The sequence below is a fragment of the Bos grunniens genome, chromosome 8 (assembly GCF_055505025.1).
Source record: "Bos grunniens cultivar Pamir isolate PY7600 chromosome 8, Bosgru_T2T1.0, whole genome shotgun sequence".
In the NCBI taxonomy this organism is placed as follows: Eukaryota; Metazoa; Chordata; class Mammalia; order Artiodactyla; family Bovidae; genus Bos; species Bos grunniens.
The window spans coordinates 94,021,159-94,040,475 of NC_141172.1; the positions used below are offsets into that span (position 1 = coordinate 94,021,159).

Below are 19,317 nucleotides of genomic sequence, written 5' to 3' on the forward strand. Positions count from 1 at the left end.
CTCCATCTTTGGCTGCAAAGAATATAATCAATCTAATTTCAGTATCAACCATCTAGTGATGTCCATGTGTAGACTCTTCTCTTGTGTTGTTGGAAGAGGGTGTTTGCTATGACCAGTGCGTTCTCTTGGCAGAACTCTATTAGCTTTTGCCCTGCTTCATTCTGTATTCCAAGGCCAAATTTGCCTGTTATTCCAGGTGTTTCTTGACTTCCTACTTTTCCATTCCAGTCCCCTATAGTGAAAAGGACATCTTTTTTGGGTGTTAGTTCTAGAAGGTCTTGTAGGTCTTCAAATAACTGTTCAACTTCAGCTTCTTCAGCATTACTTGTCAGGGCATAGACTTGGATTTCTGTGATATTGAATGGTTTGCCTTGGAAATGAACAGAGATCATTCTGTCGTTTTTGAGATTGCATCCAAATACTGCATTTTGGACTCTTTTGTTGACTATGCTGGCTACTCCATTTCTTCTAAGGGATTCTGACCCACAGTAGTAGATACAATGGTCATCTGAGTTAAATTCACCCATTCCAGTCCATCTTAGTTCACTGATTCCTAGAATGTCGATGTTCACTTGTCATCTCCTGTTTGACCACTTCCAATTTGCCTTGATTCAGGGACCTAATATTCCAGGTTCCTATGCAATATTGCTCTTTACAGATATCCTGGAGTGTGCTCAAGTTCATATCCATTGAGTTGATGATGCTATCTAACAATCTGATCCTCTGTATTTGATCATTTTTTTCCTCTAGTGATATTTTTTAAGCTAGGTAGATTGTCTTGAGGTTGGAGAGGTGTTTTGAAAATAATAGTCTTTCACTTCTTTATTTTAAAGAAAAGGTCATCTACCAATATCTACTAGTTAAATTTTTTCAAATTAAAGTTATTATATCCATACTCTATGGTGCACAACTCAGATCTTGAGCCAATCTCTAATTCTTGTTTTGGAAAATATTGAGCCTAACTGAAAATTCAACAAATATAAGAGGAATAACTTTCACATGGACAGAAATAAAAGGCAAACTCCCCTGAGTATAATTTTGTTGTTTGTATCTCTTTAAAATCTAAAGAACCCAAAACTAATTGCAATATATTTACAGAGAAGTCTCACCTCAAAGTCCCACCAAAATGTTTAGTTTTGCATTGTCTGCTATTCAATTACAATCCTACATAGAATTGAAACACCAGTGGCATATTCCAATGATATCAGAGAGAGGTGGTCTAAAAGGCCTTGCTATTCATGTGCTTCTATACAACCAGCATTTACATCACCTGGAAACATGTTAATAAATTCATATCATAGATCTCACTTCAGATCCACTGATGGAGAATTTTTTACAAAGATTTCCCATGTGACTTATCCATATATTAAATCTGTAAATATTCCACTAGATGGTTGGTTTTACATTCCACTAGATGGCTGATTGTCTTCCTCAGTTTCACAATAGAATCATCTGGAGAGCTCTATTTCAAAAGATACCTTATTCTCACTTCTTAGTCAACTTGCATAATTTAGGGAGGGCAACAAACATGCAGTTAAAAAAAGGGGAATGTAAAGTCAAAAGTGAAGATTTGAATAGTAGTTTGTTCACTTACTGTGTTTCAAAATACTTTTAAAACATAGATACTCTATGAACTTTATTTCCCTCAGGGAATTACAGTAATGATAAAATAAGTAATATGTGTGAGCATATTAATAAACTGTAAAATACTAGACTAAGTTACTCTTAATGACTGACAGGTATAAAATCAAATAAATCAGCATTTTTAAGAGATTAAACATGCTATCTCCAAAATAACAATATTCAGAGTATGTATGTGAGTCAACTGAGTTTGAAATAACAAATGTTTATTAAGATGCAAATAGTTCTTCCCTGACTCATAACTTGTATATCATAATCTCAGGAAATAGGATTCAGGAGTTTGTATTTTTAATAAATTACCAATGTAATTATTGTGTCTCTTTTATCCCCCGACTTATGAGCTTTTGAAGAGGAATTTTAAAAGCTAAACTCACAACTATAAACACACTGCAACTAGTACTGACACGCTTATTGGCCTTCCTGCAATGATCTCTTACTTCATATGATAATACTGTATAGACTCCTTAAACCCACGTCTCTTCTGAATTACTCCAGGCACAAAATAAAATGGAAAGAACCAATTGGACAGACATTGAGTTCACTTTACAGGGACTTTCTGAGCATCCAAGAGCCGAAAAACTCCTATTCATGATGTTCTTGGTGATGTACATGGTGATCCTCCTGGGGAACAGCACTTTGATCATCCTCACTCTCCTGGATTCCCGCCTTCACACCCCTATGTACTTCTTTCTCAGTAACCTTTCCTTTCTTGACATTTTGTACACATCCTCCTTTATCCCCTCAACAATGATACACTTTCTATCAGAGAAAAAAAACATCTCCTTCACTAGATGTGTTGTTCAGATGTCTGTCTCCTTCACCATGGCATCCACAGAGTGTGTACTTCTAGCAGTGATGGCATATGACCGCTATGTAGCCATCTGCATCCCTTTGAGATACCCTATCATCATGAGCAAGGCACTTTGTATTCAGATGGCAGTTCTCTCATGGGGATTGGGCTTTCTCAACTCATTGACACAAACACTTCTTGCAGTACGGTTGCCCTTCTGTGGGAAAAATGTCATCAATCATTTTGTTTGTGAAATATTGGCCTTTCTCAAGCTAGCTTGCACAGATATTTCCTTGAATGAGATTACTCTAATGTTAGGCAATGTAATATTTTTGTTTGTTCCATTACTGTTGATTTCTATCTCCTACATTTTCATTCTTTCTACTGTACTAAGAATCAATTCAGCTGGAGGAAGAAAAAAGGCTTTTTCCACCTGCTCAGCCCACATTACAGTGGTGACTATGTTTTATGGGTCAATCCTCTTTATGTATATAAAGCCAAAATCCAAAGATACTGCTTCTGACAAACTGATTGCTCTGTGCTATGGAGTAGTCACACCGATGCTCAATCCTATCATCTATAGCCTGAGAAATACAGAGGTGCATGATGCTATGAAAAAACTGACAGCTAAACAGTTCTGGAAGAAAGAATGAGGAAATTATATCTTTGAGCTTTTTCACCAAATAAGCTCATATAGTGGAGATAAGTTTTTCAATATAAATGTAAGAATGGAAATAAAGGACATATGTAAAATTACAGAATTTAAGTGTCAAAAAGAAATTTTACAGTAATAATCTAACTTTATCATTTATGAAAATAACATAAAAATGTAGGGACAACTAGTGTTAGAAGTGGGAGTAAACTTTTAGAAACAAAATTGAAATAAAGCTTCTCAAAAAAAAAATCCAGAGCACATGTTTACTTAACACATAAAACGTATATTTTTCACTCCCCTTTTTGAGAAAACTATTTGATTTCATGTTTTTTTTGTTTATTTTTGGTTTCTGTTTTACCCAGAGACTTTATCTGGTCCCAACAAAGCTCTTCTGGTACATATTTTCCTTTTTCTTTCCCTCACTGTTTTTCTCCCATCTGCTCTGCATGCACTATGCTGCATTCACTGTATAGTTAACCAAATATATCATGTTCTTTCATCCCTAAGGACAACATTGTATGCCACTTTACCCCCATTATGATAGCTCTCCTAAGGTGACATTGTAGTCACCTAATTAAAGACACTTTGTTATATCTTCTGAAAATCCTTCCAAAATTTACCTAAAGTAAAACACTATTTACAATTGCCAAGATATGAAGGCAACTTTTGTGTCCACCAGCAGATGAAGGGATAAAGAAGATGTGGTACACACACACACACATACACACATTTGGGGCTTCCCTGGTGGCTCAGATGGTAAAGAATCTGCCTGCAATGCAAGAGGCCTAGGTTTGATCCCTGGGTTGGGAAGATTCCCTAGAGAATGGAATGGCTACCTACTTCAGTATTCTGGCCTGAAAAATTCCAGACAGAGGAGCCTGGTGGGCCACAGTCCATGGGCATACAGAATGGGACATGACTGAGTGACTTACAGTTTCATATATTAGAAGATTTGCATGTACATTATTATTCTGAGAGGTGGGAGTAATTAACAAATGTGGTTCCACAATTAATTTCTTGTGAGCTATAACTTCTTTCCAAACTGCATTTTTAGAAATATCACCATATACATTTTGCTTTTTATAGTTTCATATATTAAAATTTATTGACTATAAGGACATATTGAAATTAAAATTCTACTTGTGATCAAATAAAGTACTACCACTTTGTAAGAAGAAATGGAAAGATACTAGCATAGGGACAGTGAAGTGACAGAAGGTAATGTGAATCAAAAGAAATGGGAGCAAAATTACATACAGGGGATGAAATAACAAGTAAACATATAAGGTATAGCGAGAGCCAGGTTTCTACTAGTGGAGGCATAAAACATACAAAAAGAGGAAAAAGTAGAATAAGCTCTATGGTATTGGATTAGAATTAGAGACAATGTGAGCTCACTGCCTTCAATATATACATATAGAGGGTAAAATACATATAGAAAGAGAGAGATAGATTGATATAGGTATATATTTAGAAATCAACAATGGATGTAAATGTTTGCAAATATGCATGTATTTACATGTACACATGTACATAAAAAAAGCACATTTATTCCCCAAATATGCCCACTGAGAGGGCTTGGGATCAGTGATACGTTAATAGTAATGGTACATCTATTGCCAGATTTTGATTTCTAAGTGTAATACTTTTCCACTAAAGAGGAACCAAGGCTAATGTCAAGAATGGTGCTGGCAAAAATCTTAACCTTGGTGTGGTTTTCTTCCTGTTTCTCATTCTTCTGATTATTGATATTCTTGTGACTGTGTATTTATTTTTTCATCAAATTTAGAAAATTACCATCCACTATTTCTTTAAATACATTTTTGTCAATGCATTTTCTTTTTTGTACTCCAATTACATGTATATCAGACTACTTCAAGCCTTCTCACCCAATCTGTTCACTTTTTCAGTCTTATTTTCTCTTTGTTTCATTCACTTTATTTTAAAGAGTTACTATTGTATACCTGTGGCCAATTCATGTTGATGTACGGCAAAAACCATCACAATATTGTAAAATAATTATCCTGCATTTATGAAAATATGCTCAACATCACTCATTATCAGAGAAATGCAAATTAAAACCACAGTGAGGTACCATTTCATGCCAGTCAGAATGGCTGCTATCAAAAAGTCTACAAACAGTAAATGCTGGAGAGGATGTGGCAAAAAGGGAACCCTCTTACACTGTTGGTGGGAATGCAAACTAGTACAGCCTCCATGGAGAATAGTGTGGAGATTCCTTAAAAAACTGGAAATAGAACTGCCATATGACCCAACAATCTCACTGCTGGGTATACACACCGAGGAAACCAGAATTGAAAAAGACACATGTACCCCAGTGTTCATCGCAGCACTGTTTACAATAGCCAGGACATGGAAGCAACCTAAATGTCCATCAGCAGATGAATAGATAAGAAAGCTGTGGTACATATACACAAAGGAATATTACTCAGCTATTAAAAAGAATGCATTTGAATCAGTGGATGCATTTGAATGAGGTGGATGAAATTGGAGCCTATTATACAGAGTGAGGAGAAGGCAATGGCACCCCACTCCAGTACTCTTGCCTGGAAAATCCCATGGATGGAGGAGCCTGGTAGGCTGCAGTCTATGGGGTCACTGAGAGTCAGACATGAGTGTGCGACTTCACTTTCACTTTTCACTTTCATGCATTGGAGAAAGCAATGGCAACCCACTTCAGTGTCCTTGCCTGGAGAATCCCAGGGATGGGGAAGCCTGGTGGGCTGCGGTCTATGGGGTCGCACAGAGTCGGACATGACTGAAGTGACTTAGCAGCAGCAGCATACAGAGTGAAGTAAGTCAGAAAGAAAAACACCAATACAGTATATTAATGCATATATATGGAATTTAGAAAGCTGGTAACGATAACCCTATATGCGAGACAGGAAAAGAGACACAGATGTAGAGAACAGACTTTTGGACTCTGTGGGAGAAGGCGAGGGTGGGATGATTTGAGAGAATGGCATTGAAACATGTATATTACCATATATGAAACAGATCGCCAGTCCAGGTTCGATGCACAAGACAGTGCTCAGGGCTGGTGCACTGGGATGACCCTGAGGGATAGGACAGGGAGGGAGGTGGGAGGGGGTTTCAGGATGGGGAACACATGTACACCCATGGCTGATTCATGTCAGTGTATGGCAAAAACCACTACAATACTGTAAAGTAATTAGCTCCCAATTAAAATAAATAAATTAATTAAAAATAAATAAATGAACTTTAAAAAATAAAGAGTTACTATTGCCCTGATTTCAAGTTCTCTTTCCTTCAGCAGTGTCCAATTATTTTGATCCCGCCCAAAGTATGGTAGATATATTTGTATTAGATATAGCCTTCATTCCTAGATATAATTAATTATCTTTTTAAGATATGTGCTATATCTTTAAATATCATCTTTTGTATCTCAAATGACATGCTCGAGTTTTTCTCTACCTTTTTAACTTATGAGATATAGTCAGAATAACTTTTAAATGTTGTATCCAGTAATTATATCAGTGCTATGTTTGTGTTTTTATTAAACATCTACTTTCTTTTTTCAGCTTTATTAAGTATTTAGGTAAACTCCGGGAGGTGGTGATGGACAGGGAGGCCTGGCATGCTACAGTCCATGGGGTCGCAAAGAGTCAGACACGACTGAACAACTAAAAAGTACAACTATTTAGGTTGTACAAAGTGGCTTTTTTTAGGTGTATAATGTGTTGGTTTTATTTTCAACCTTATGTGACCTCTTAAAATCATTCCCTGCAATCTTCTTGGATGATCCTTTCCCAGGACCCAGGTAGTTTCTTAATATACTTGCAGTGATAAGTACTCATTTGAAAGTGCAGGGCTGTCGCTTTAGATCTCCAGAGTTCCTTTCTTCTGCTGCTTCCTCTTCTCTGGATTTTGACTTGAAAACCAGCTGCCTTGTTTTCCCTGGCCTCTCAACTCCATCCCCTAAACCCTTTTCAGATGGGTTCCCTCTCCTTATTTTATTACCTGGAAACTCACTCAAGGAGGTAAGCTGGGGAAATTATAGGGCTCACTTCATTAATTTCTCATCTCCCAGAGATCACTTGCTTGATGTTCAAACATCCGAAAAAATGGTATTTCATGTTTTAGCGGGGGCGGGGGGGGGTGGTATTTTTAGTGCTTTAGTAAGGGCAAATATGGTCCCCTTACTCCTTCTTGGTTAGAAACAGAAATGTAACTCCTCCCCACCTATCTGTTCCCTGCAAAAGAAATATTTTTTGTATATTCCAGTGTGGGTGGCAATGGCGTAAAGCTGAGAAAGAGAGGTAGATAATGTGAGACAAAAAGAAAAGACAGACAGCAAAAGAGAGGAAGAGAGATCTTGGGGTATTTTATGTTTATGTCCCTAAGTAGCCAGAGTAAATAGGTCTAGCCTTACAATACAGTAATAGGCGTTGCCCAATACAGTTGAAATCACGAGTAGATTTAGACTGACTGAAGTCAGAATCTAGCCAGAATAAAGATCAGAAACTTACTGTATCAAATAATCCCTGATTGTATCAAAGTAATAAATCTCACATATTAGATGACAGACAGGTGGTCTTTTGGATGTGCAAAAAAGAACTTTAAAATAATCATTATTATAAGTATATTAAATAAACTATGTCTATTTCATAGAAGAGAAAATTAGATTCTAATGTTTAAACATAACCTAATACCACTCACGGAGAAGGCAACGGCACCCCACTCCAGTACTCTTGCCTGGAAAATCCCATGGACGGAGGAACCTGGTAGGCTGCAGTCCATGGGGTCGCTGAGAGTTGGGCACAACTGAGCGATTTCACTTTCACTTTTCACTTTCATGCATTGGAAAAGGAAACGGCAACCCACTCCAGTGTTCTTGCCTGGAGAATCCCAGGGACAGGGGAGCCTGGTGGGCTGCCGTCTATGGGGTCACACAGAGGTGGACATGACTGAAGCGACTTAGCAGCAGCAGCAGCAGCAGCAATACCACTCAGGATTTATATGAAAACCAAATTTGAATTCTTTTCTCCAGATCCCAAGTATACTGTTCTTTCCCTACACCACAACTCTGATCAATTATAGAAAACCAATCATCTTATACATATTTGTCCTAAAACTCATATCATCTACACTTAGGACTCAATTTCCATCTCTGTGCAAAGGACTTTTAGATATATAGCTTTAGTCCTGATTTCTCTCCTGGATTTTACTAATCTGTCTTCTTCTTTACTAATATGTCTAAACACTGCTTCTCACTTTGTTCACAAATATTTTTATTTATTGTAATCTGTTCCAATATCTGTTTAATACAGAGGCATTGTATGTGTTGACTTTAAAAGGAATTGATTATTTCTTATACAGGATAAACCATTAACATTGACTTCCAATCCCTCCATTCCATTGTATTTAAAAAGAAAAAGTAATGCTATCCCATCTTAATATTAAATGTATTAAAATAACCAAATAATCAATAATCATTGATTATTTTTTTCTCATAAAAGAATGAGAAAGCAATGATTATCTACAATGTGTACTACTAAATTTTATTCAAATTGGGCAGACCAAACCATGCTATTAATACTGATAATACTTTCAGAAGCCTTAAGACATCTTCACGAACTAAAGAAAAAAAAAATGAAAGTGTTAGTCACTTAAGTCATGTCCGACTCTTTGCAGCCTCCTGAACTGTAGCCCACCAGGTTCCTTTGTCCATGGGATTCTCCAGGCAAGAAACTGAAACGGGTTGCCATTTTCTTCTCCAGAGGATCTTCCCATACCCAGGGATCAAACCCACAGCTCGTAAAGCATAATCATATGCTTACAGATCTTGGTGAATTCAGTTGCATAAATGTACCCACTTGGAGATAATAGACCCAAGGACAGATAACTGAAAACTTTAAAAGCTATACAAACTTTGATTAGGAAGAGTCCATATAGAAATAGGGCTTTTGAAAATTGGATAATTTTTATCTCCTCATCCACAGATCACAAATACCCTGGTCTTACAAAGACAGTAAAAGCCTAATCTTTGAATGAAGGCAGATGAATGAATATGACTAGTTGGAATTAATAACTGCCCTAATTTCATCACTGTGATAGCTATTACTTATGTATACTTATGATTATTTGTTGTTCAGTTACTCAGTCATGTCTGACTCTGCGAAACTGTGGACTGCAGCACACCAGGCTTCCCTGTCCTCCACCATCTCCTAGAGCTTGCTCAAACTCATGTCCTTTGAGTCAATGATGCCATCCAACCTATCTTGTTGCCTTTAATTTTTCCCAGTATGAGGGTCTTCTCAAATCAGTCAGATTTCACATCAGGTGGCCAAAGTATTGGAGTTTCAGGCTCAGCATCAGTCCTTCCAATGAATATTCAGGACTGATTTCCTTTAGGATTGACTCGTTTGATCTCCTTGCAGTCCAAGGGACTCTCAGAGTCTTCTTCAACATCACAATTCAAAAGCATCAATTCTTTGGCACTCAGCCTTCTTTATGGTCCAACTCTCACATCCATACATGACTACTGGAAAAACAATAGCTTTGACTACATGGACTTTGTTGGTAAAGTAATGTCTCTGCTTCTTAATATGCTAAGTTTGTCATAGCTTTTCTTCCAAGGAGTAAGCATCTTTTAATTTCATGGCTGCAATCACCATCTGCAGTGATTTTGGAGCCCAAGAAAACCAAGTTTGCCACTGCTTCCATTCTTCCCCCATCTATTTGCTATGAAGTAATGGGACCAGATGCCATGGACTGTAGTGTTCCAGGTTTCCCTATCCTTCACTATCTCCTGGAGTTTACTCAAACTTATGCCCGTTGAGTCAGTGATGCCATCCAATCATCTCTTCCTGTCACTCCCTTCTCCCTTTACCCTCAATCTTTCCTAGCATCAGGGTCTTTTCCAATAAATCACTTCTTCACATAAGATGGCTCTTTGCTTCAGCTTCAGCATCAGTCCTTCCAGTGAACACAAGGTTGATATCTTTCAGGATTGACTAGTTAGATCTCTTTGTAGGCCAAGGGACTCTCAAGAGTCTTTTCCAGCACCACATTATGAAAGCATCAATTCTGTGACACTCAGCTTTCTTTATGTTCCAGCTCTTATATTCACACATAGCAAATGGAAAAAAACATAGTTTTGACTATACAGACCTTTGTCAGCAAAGTGATGTCTCTGCTTTTTAATATGCTGTCTAGGTTTGTCATAATTTTTCTTCTGAGGAGCAACCATCTTTTAATTTTGTGGCTACAGTCACTGTCTGCAGTGATTTTAGAGCCCAAGAAAATAAAATCTATCATTGTTTCCACTTTTTTCCCATCTATTTGCCATGAAGTGATAGGATCAGATGCCATGATCTTGGCTATTGAATATTGAGTTTTAAACCAGCTTTTTCACTCTCCTCCTTCACCTTCATCAAGAGGCTCTTTAGTTTCTTTTCACTTTCTGCCATTAGAGTGGCATCTTCTACATATTTGAGGTTGTTGACATTTATCCCAATAATCTTAACTCCAGCTTGTGATTCATCCAGCTCTGCATTTGTCACAATGTATTCTGCATGTAAGTTAAATAAGCAGAATAAAAATATACAGCCCTGACATATTCCTTTCCCAATTTTGAGCCAGTCTATTATTCCATGTCCCATTATAACTGTTGCTTCTTGACCTGCACACAGGTTTCTTGGGAGGCAGGTAAGGTGGTTTGGTATTCCCATCTCTTAAAGAATTTTCCACAGGTTATTGTGATCCACATAGTCAAAGGCTTTATCATTGTCAATGAAGCAGAAATAGAAATTTTCTGAAACTCTCTTGCTTTCTTTGTGATCCAAAGGATGTTGGCAATTTGATCTCTTGTTCCTCTGCCTTTTCTAAAGTCAACTTGTACATCTGGAAGTTATCATTTAATGTACTCCTGAAACCTAACTTGAATGATTTTCAGCCTTGATAGCATGTGAAATGAGTGCAATTGTACAGTAGTTTGAACATTCTTTGGCATTGCCCTTTGGGATTGGAATGAAAATTGACCTTTTCTGATCCTGTGGCCATTGCTGAGTTTTCCAAATTTGTTGGCATAATAAGTGCAGCTCTTTAACAGCATTATCTTTTAGGATTTGAAATAGCTCAGTGGTAATTCCATCACTTCCACTAGTTATGGTCATCATAATGCTTCCTAAGGCCCACTTGACTTCACACTCCAGGATGTCTGGCTCCAAGTGAATGACCACACCATTGTGGTTATCCAGGTCATTAAGATTTTTTTGTACAATTCTGTGTATTCTTGCCATATCTCCTTAATCTCTTCTGCTTCTGTTAGGTCATTGCCATTTCTGTCCTTTATTGTGCCCATCTTTCCATGAAATGTTCCCTTGGTATCTTCAATTTTTTTGAAAAGACCTCTAGCCTTTCTCATTCTATCATTTTCCTCTATTAACAATGCTGAAAAAGAGGTTAAACTAGTTTTATAAGGCTGCCATAACAAAATATTACAGATTGGATGTCTTAAAAAAAAAAACAAATTTATTTGCTCACAGTTCTGGAAGTTTGAAGTCTAAAATGTTGGTGGGTTTGATTTCTCCTAATGCCTTTCCTTAACTTACAGATATTCACCTTCTCATTATGTCTTTTCCTCTGTGGGTGAGCATCACTGGTGTATCTGTGTGCATCCAAATGTTCTTTTCTTATAATGACACAACTCAGATTGTATAAGGACCTACACTAATGGCCTCATTTTAATTTAACCACCTTTTTAAAGGCCATTTCTCTAAGTGCAGACACATTCTAAAGTACTAGGCATTGGGGGGAGGAGGGAAATGGGGGCTAAACTTTCAACATAAGCTTTTTGAAAAAATACAATTCAGTGCATTTCTATACACTAACAATAAAATATCTGAAAAAGCATAAATGAAACAATCCCATTTACAATGTCATCAAAGATAATAAAATACTTAAGAATTAATTTAGCCATGAAAGTGAAACTATAAGACTTTGAGGAAATCAAAGATCTGAAGAAGACACAAATCCAAAAATAGTTCAATTTTTATATGACAAGAATTAATATTGTTAAAATATCCATACTACCCAAGTCAGCTATACATTCGATGCAATGTCTATCAAAATTCTAATGACATTTTTCACAGAATTAGAAAAAATCTTGAAATTTGTATGGGGTCATAAAAAATCCCAAATACAGGAATCCTGAGACAAAAGAACAAAACTGAAGGCATTCCTGGGGGCAAACTATATTACAAAACTCTAGTAATCAAAAGAGCATGGTACTGGTATAAAAATAGACACACAGACCAATGGAACAAAAGAAAGAGCCCAGAAATGACCCCCACGTATACAGTCAAAATATATTTGACAAGGGAGCCAAAAATACTCCATTAGAAAAGTATAGTCTCTTCAATAAACTCTGTCAGAAAACTGGAAAGCTATATGCAATAAAAGGAAATTGTAACCTTATCCAACACCACACAAAATTAACTCAAAATAAATTAAAGACTTAAATATAATACCTGAAATTATAAAATCCTAGAAGAAAACATAAGGAAAAATTTTCTTGACATTGGTTCTGGCAATCAGGTTTGCATATGACACCAAGAGCACAAAGAATAAAAGCAAAAATGAACAAGTGGGACTACATCAAACTAAAAGGCTTCTGCACAGCAAAAGGAACAACAGAATACAATACAACCTATGTATGATATATATACAACAATGTACCAGAAAAGTGGTTAATATCCAAAATATATAAAGAAATCATACAACTCAATAACAAAAAGTAAACAGTCCAATTAAAAAATGGGCAGAGGAATTGAACATTGTCCAAAGATGATATACAACTGACCAACAAGTACATGAAAAGATGCTCAACACTGTTAATTTTCAAGGAAATGCAAATCAAAACCATTATCAGAGAGCACTTCACATTAGTCAGAATGGCTGTTATCAGAAAGACAAGAGCAAGCAAGTGTTGGTAAGGATTTGGAGAAAAAGAAAGGCCTGTGCACTGTCAGTGGAAATATAAATTGCTTCAGCAACCAGGAAAATAGTATGAAAATCTCTCAAAAAATTAAAAATAAAACTACCATATGATCTACAAAGCCCACTCCTGGGTATACATCCAAAGAAAATGAAAGCAGGATATCAGAAAGATACCTGCACTTGCTTGTTTATTATAGCATTATTCACAATAGCCAAGGTATGGTAGCAATCTAGGTGTCTGTCAAAGTGGTGAATGATAAAGAAATTATGGTATATACAAACAATGAAACAATAATCAGATATGAGAAAGAAGGAAATCCTGCCTTTTGAAACAACACGGATGGAGGACTCTGAGAGAATTATGGTAAGTGAGATGTCAGACAAAGAATGACAAAGTAAGTATCTGATATCATTTACATGTGGAATCTAAAAGTGCTGAGTTTACAGAAACAGAAAGTAGAATGGTGGTTAACAGAGGCTATGGAGTAAGGGAATGGGGAGATGCTGGTCTAAGTGTATAAACTTACAGTTATAAGACGAATACATTCTGGGAATCTAATGTATAGCATTTTTATTATAGTTAACAAAACTATCTTATACACATAAAAGTTTATAAAAGACTAGATCTTAAAAGTTCTTACCATCAAAAAATAATTATATGATGTGATAAAAATGTTAGCTAATGTTATGGTAGTATTCTATTGCATTATTAATAAATAAGTGTATCAAATCAACACATTGCACATCTCAAACTTATACAATGTTATATGTCAATTCCTTGTCAATAAAAATGCAGAATAGCACATAAAATATATAGATTTTGAGTTTTTCAGATTGAATACACAGCAAAAGATGTTGGAGAAAGGGAGTTCAAGTCCTTCTTCTTTCCAACATCCCTTAATTCTTTGGTGGTCTTTTACTAGAAATTACTACTTCAGTTGCTGTAAATATTAAAGCAAGATATAAGTTCATAATATACAAACTATACACAGTATTTTAAGAACTAAATGTATACGGTATATTGTCCACTGGTTAACAAGTATATATTCTGAATTTCCACCATGTTGTTATACAGAAAAGTTAAATAGAAAGTTTTCTGCCATCAAATATATCTTGTCCCTTTAGGAAAATTTGTTTCATATATATGTGCGTGCGTGTGTGTGTGTGTGTGTGTGTGTATCTCAAGCAATGAATACTATTTATTTCCTCAATTTCCAAATCTTTAAAATGAAGATAGTAAAAGCATGTATCTCTTAAAATTGTAATTAGGATCAGAAAGTTAAATACATGAAAAATATATAGAGAAATGCTCTTCTCTTGACACTCGATTTTGTGTTATTTATTATTCTTTGGTATTAAGTGTCAGATGCCCAAGGAAAACAATTTATAGCATTTGAAGTGAACTAAATTTAGAAAAAAAAATATTTAGAACATTAAAAAGAAATTACCAACTTGAAAAAGTAGGCTTATCTTAAACAGCTTTACCAGGAAGTGATTGAGAAAGGCAAAATCATTTCTGGGACAAAGGTTGAGTCTGAGTACAATCTTTGTTATTAAAATCAAAGAGAGATTGTTTTTAATAAAAGGTTACATTCTTCCATATGTTTCAGCTTTGACTTGGATCTAGAGGGGGAGGAAGTTCAGTTTTAACTTTTTATTGACATTTAATTGTCAGTTTCAGTTGTTTACATTCTTCTCTACTAACTTTCCTGCATCCATTGCAGAGTGGGGATGCAAAATTCTAGAAGTTCATTTCAAAGCTCTTATCAGTGCTAGATGGGGCAATGTTACAGAGAGACTGCAGGGACTAAAGTCACAAAAGCTGAATTTGAGATCATTTTTACCTTCTCATATAATGGCTGAACAACTTTGAGCAAAATACTTCAACTTTCAGAGTCTGAGCCTCTACATTTGTGCAGTAGGAATAATTCGACTAACTCACTATAGTATTCTAAGAAACACATTTGATATTTGAAAGCACTAGGCAAATGAAAACAATGTAAGTTTTCAAATGATACCACCCCTCTGCCACCAAATCATTAATACTTATTTAATGACTTTTTTTCTGTTTGGGTCTTAAAATCTTCAAATGTTGTGGTAATGTAGACAGTGATACATGTTTCATATTTGAGTTGCATTACAACAAGAACATGCTAATTATATGATATAATTGGATCTAACTCCGTTCCCCCTGGAGTTCGGGAAAGTTTTTAATCCTCCATGTTTACATTCTTAATTTCATTTTCTTTCAAATATTGAACCCCTCCCTGACTTGCCACAAAAAGCTTATAAATTGCCTTGGAAAGCTAATGGCTGGTCTTTCAGAGGATGTTTATGGAGTTCAAAATGTAGAAAAGCAGTTAGACAACCACAAAGTCCCCAAGAATCTCTGAGTTATTTTACATATTTTTTCCTAAGCTTAAACTAGAAACTCTGGACTTCAGAGGAAAAATATTTTTAATAGATTCATCTATCAGTTTTACCTGAGGAATAATCTACTGATAAGTCAAAACTTGAAGAAAGTAATTATAGCACCCTGATTATTATCTAATGCTTACCAATATCTCCTCTCTTTATCCTGAATATTATACATAAAACTGAAAGCATTTTTTGAGTCTGCAAAACCAATCTGCAATTAAGGAAGAAGACTGATCTCAAACCAAGGAAAAGAAACCATTCCTCAGGCTCAGAGGTACATAAATGATAAAATGTTCCATATTCACCTGCTGTAAATACTGTTTCTCAGATTTCGGTAAGATACCAATTTTATATGCTTAACTGGATACATCTAATTTCTCATCTTTCAAGTTTTCATCATTTATTGTCATAATGTTCCATGCTATATTTTAGACCATTGATGGGTAATTTTCACATCAAAGATCTGAGGTATGATTTGACTGCATTTAAAGAAGAGAAAAAAATATTCCAAATCATTTTCAAACCTAGGTATTCTAAAATAAAATACCGTGTTCTTTGCTACATCTCGGAGAAGGCAATGGCAACCTACTCCAGTACTCTTGCCTTGAAAATCCCACGGTGGAGGAGCCTGGTAGGCTGCAGTCCACGGGGTCGATAAAAGTCAGACACGACTGAGTGACTTCACTTTCACTATTTACTTTCATGCATTGGAGAAGGAAATGGCAACCCACTCCACTACTCTTGCCTGGAGAATCCCAGGGACGGGGAAGCCTGGTGGGCAGCCGTCTATGGGGTCACACAGAGTCGGACACGACTGAAGCGACTAAGCAGCAGCAGCAGCAGCAGCAGTTGCTACATCTTCCTCTTCAAAAACACTTCTGCCTCTCCTGCCCTTCCCACAGCAAATAGAATGAGAACATTAGATTCCTTTAATTAGTGATCTTAGAGACATTATTGAAAAACAGGTGTTATCTGATATTTTCTTCAAGATCTAAGCAATCTGAACGCTAGTATTAGACCTATAACCTGTCAAAAATATTAATCTGTCCTAAATGAATGGAACTGCAATGCAATCATTTCAGCATCTTTAGCTGTTGCTATGACCACCATATTTAAAAATATGTTTTTAAAAGCTTTTAAAAATACCTGAGATACCATATCACCTAAATGATTATATTCAAAATAAGTACTGATTCAAATTATGACAAACAATATGATACCTATATCTAAACTTGTAGTATGAATAAACACAAACCACCTCTTCCATGAACGCTTTCTGGAAGCTCCTTGGGACAGGATAACAAAATCAGTACCTCTTAATCAAATGCCCCTGAGCTCCAGAGTTAACTTTGACACCGGAGAGTAAATTATGTAGAAGCAAAAGTCCACCATAGGCCCTTTATCCCTCATTTTGATTACTACTGACCTGGATTACTCTACTAACTTTGTATAACACAAATGTTCCAGGGAAAAAAGCATGTATTCCATTTATTCCTACTTTGTACTAAGTGCTATATAATTTATAGGAGGAATTTGGCTCATTGGATCAAATAAATCTGTGGTTGTCATATTATTCATATGCCCGTTATTCTGTTTGGATTCCAAGTTTTACTTAATTTAGCCTCTCTCCAATTGCCATTAAAACCAATAAAATTAACACAGCACACTTCCCCTATCTGAGATAACACAGTGTTTGGAAAGAGAGTGACCTTTAAAGCCAGTCAACACTTGCTTCCTACACATAATTAATTAGGCAAGAACAGAGTAAGTAATTTACCTTCACTCTGAGTAAGTAATTTACCTTCACTCAGAATTGCTTTCTCTGTTTCTAAAATGAAAAGTCAGGAGCTTAGGAAAATGCCTTGTAAGGTTCAAAATTGTAAAGTCATATGAAAGAAAACAGTAAGTTGTTTAACATATACTAAAATATTTGTATGAAGAATTCTCCTTCAGTCTTGAGAAAAATAGATGCTGTAATGACTTCATTTGCTCCCCACTGATCCTTATTATATTCTGTGGCACAAAAAGCCATTGCTACACATATGTTGAATGAATTAATGTTGAATATTACATTTAGCTTCCGAAGAGCTTTCATTATATCATATCTCTGGATTCACTCATGGAATCTATGAATAAGCTTGTGATTATAGATGAGTAAACCTAGATTCTGAAAAGTAGTGCAGCCCTCTTGTCCACAGCATGTGAAAGATATAGAATTTGGAATTCAGTTTCCTAAGAATATAATTTAAGGTCACATCTTCTTTGAATTACTGTGGTGTTGGAGAAGACTCTTGAAAGTTCCTTGGACTGCAAAGAGATCCAACCAGTCCATTCTGAAGGAGATCAACCCTGGGATTTCTTTGAAAGGAATGATGCTAAAGCTGAAACTCTAGTACTTTGGACACCTCGTGTGAGGAGTTGACTCATTGGAAAAGACTCTGACACTGGGAGGGATTGGGGGCAGGAGGAGAAGGGGACGACAGAAGATGAGATGGCTGGATGGCATCACTGACTCGATGGACATGAGTCTGAGTGAACTCCGGGAATTGGTGATGAACAGGGAGGCCTGGCGTGCTGCGATTCATGGGGTCTCAAAGAGTCGGACATGACTGAGAGACTGAACTGAACTGAACTGAAGCCTTCTTAGTGAACAATGCAAAGAAATACAGGAAACATGAGAATGGGAAAGACTACATATCTCTTCAAGAAAATTAGAGATACCGAGGGAACATTTCATGGAAAGATGGGCACAATAAAGGACAGAAATGGCAAGGGCCTAATAGAAGCAAAAGAGATTAAGAAGAGGTGGCAAGAATACACAGAAAAATTGTACAAAAACATCTTAATGAACTGAGTAACCACAACAAGGTGGTCATGCACTTGGAGCTAGACATCCTGGAATGTGAAGTCAGTGGGCCTTATGAAGCATTACCACGAACAAAGCTACTGTAGGTGATGGAATTATAGATGAGCTATTTCAAATCCTAAAAGATGATGCTGTTAAAGTGCTGCATACATTACGCCAACAAATTTGGAAAACTCAGCAGTGCCCGCAGGACTGGAAAAGGTCAGTTTTCATTCCAATCTCAAAGAAGGACACTGCCAAAGAATGTTCAAACTACTGTACAATTGCACTCATTTCACATGCTATCAAGGTAAAGCTCAAAATCATTCAAACTAGGCTTCAACAGTACATGAACCAAGAAGTTCCAGATGTACAAGTTGCATTTAGAAAAGACAGAAGAACCAGAGATAAATTGCCAACACTTGTTGGATCATAGAAAAAACAGGGGAATTTTTTAAAAAAAACCCACTTCTGCTTCATTGACTATGCTAAAGCCTTTGACTGTGTGGATCACAAAAAAACTGAAGAAAATTTTGAAAGAGATGGGAATACCTTACCTGCCTCCTGAGAAACCTGTATGCAGGTCAAGAAGCAGCAGTTAGAACTGGACATGCAACAAAGGACTGGATCAAAATTGGGAAAGGAGTACGTCAAGGCTGTTTACAGTCACCCTGTTTATTTAACTTATATGTAGAGTACACTATGCAAAATGCAGGGCTGGATGAAGCTCAAGCTGGAATCAAGAATGCTGGGAGAAAAATATCAGCAACCTCAGATATGCAAATAATACCACTCTAATGGCAGAAAGTGAAGAGTAACTAAAGACCTTCTTGATGAGGGTGAAAAAGGAAAGTGAAAAAGCTGGCTTAAAACTCAACATCCAAAAAACGAAGATCATGGCATCTGGTCCTATCACTTCATGGCAAATACATAGGGAGAAAGTGGAAACAGTGGTAGATTTCATTTTCTTGGGCTCCAGAATCA

The 19,317-nt window shown here is 36.4% G+C and overlaps 1 pseudogene; it reads left to right on the forward strand.

Annotated features, from left to right (window-relative positions):
- The first annotated feature begins 2,130 nt into the window (after positions 1–2,130).
- LOC147367708 (olfactory receptor 13D1-like) lies at positions 2,131–3,101 on the forward strand (annotated as a pseudogene).
- Positions 3,102–19,317: the final 16,216 nt, after the last annotated feature.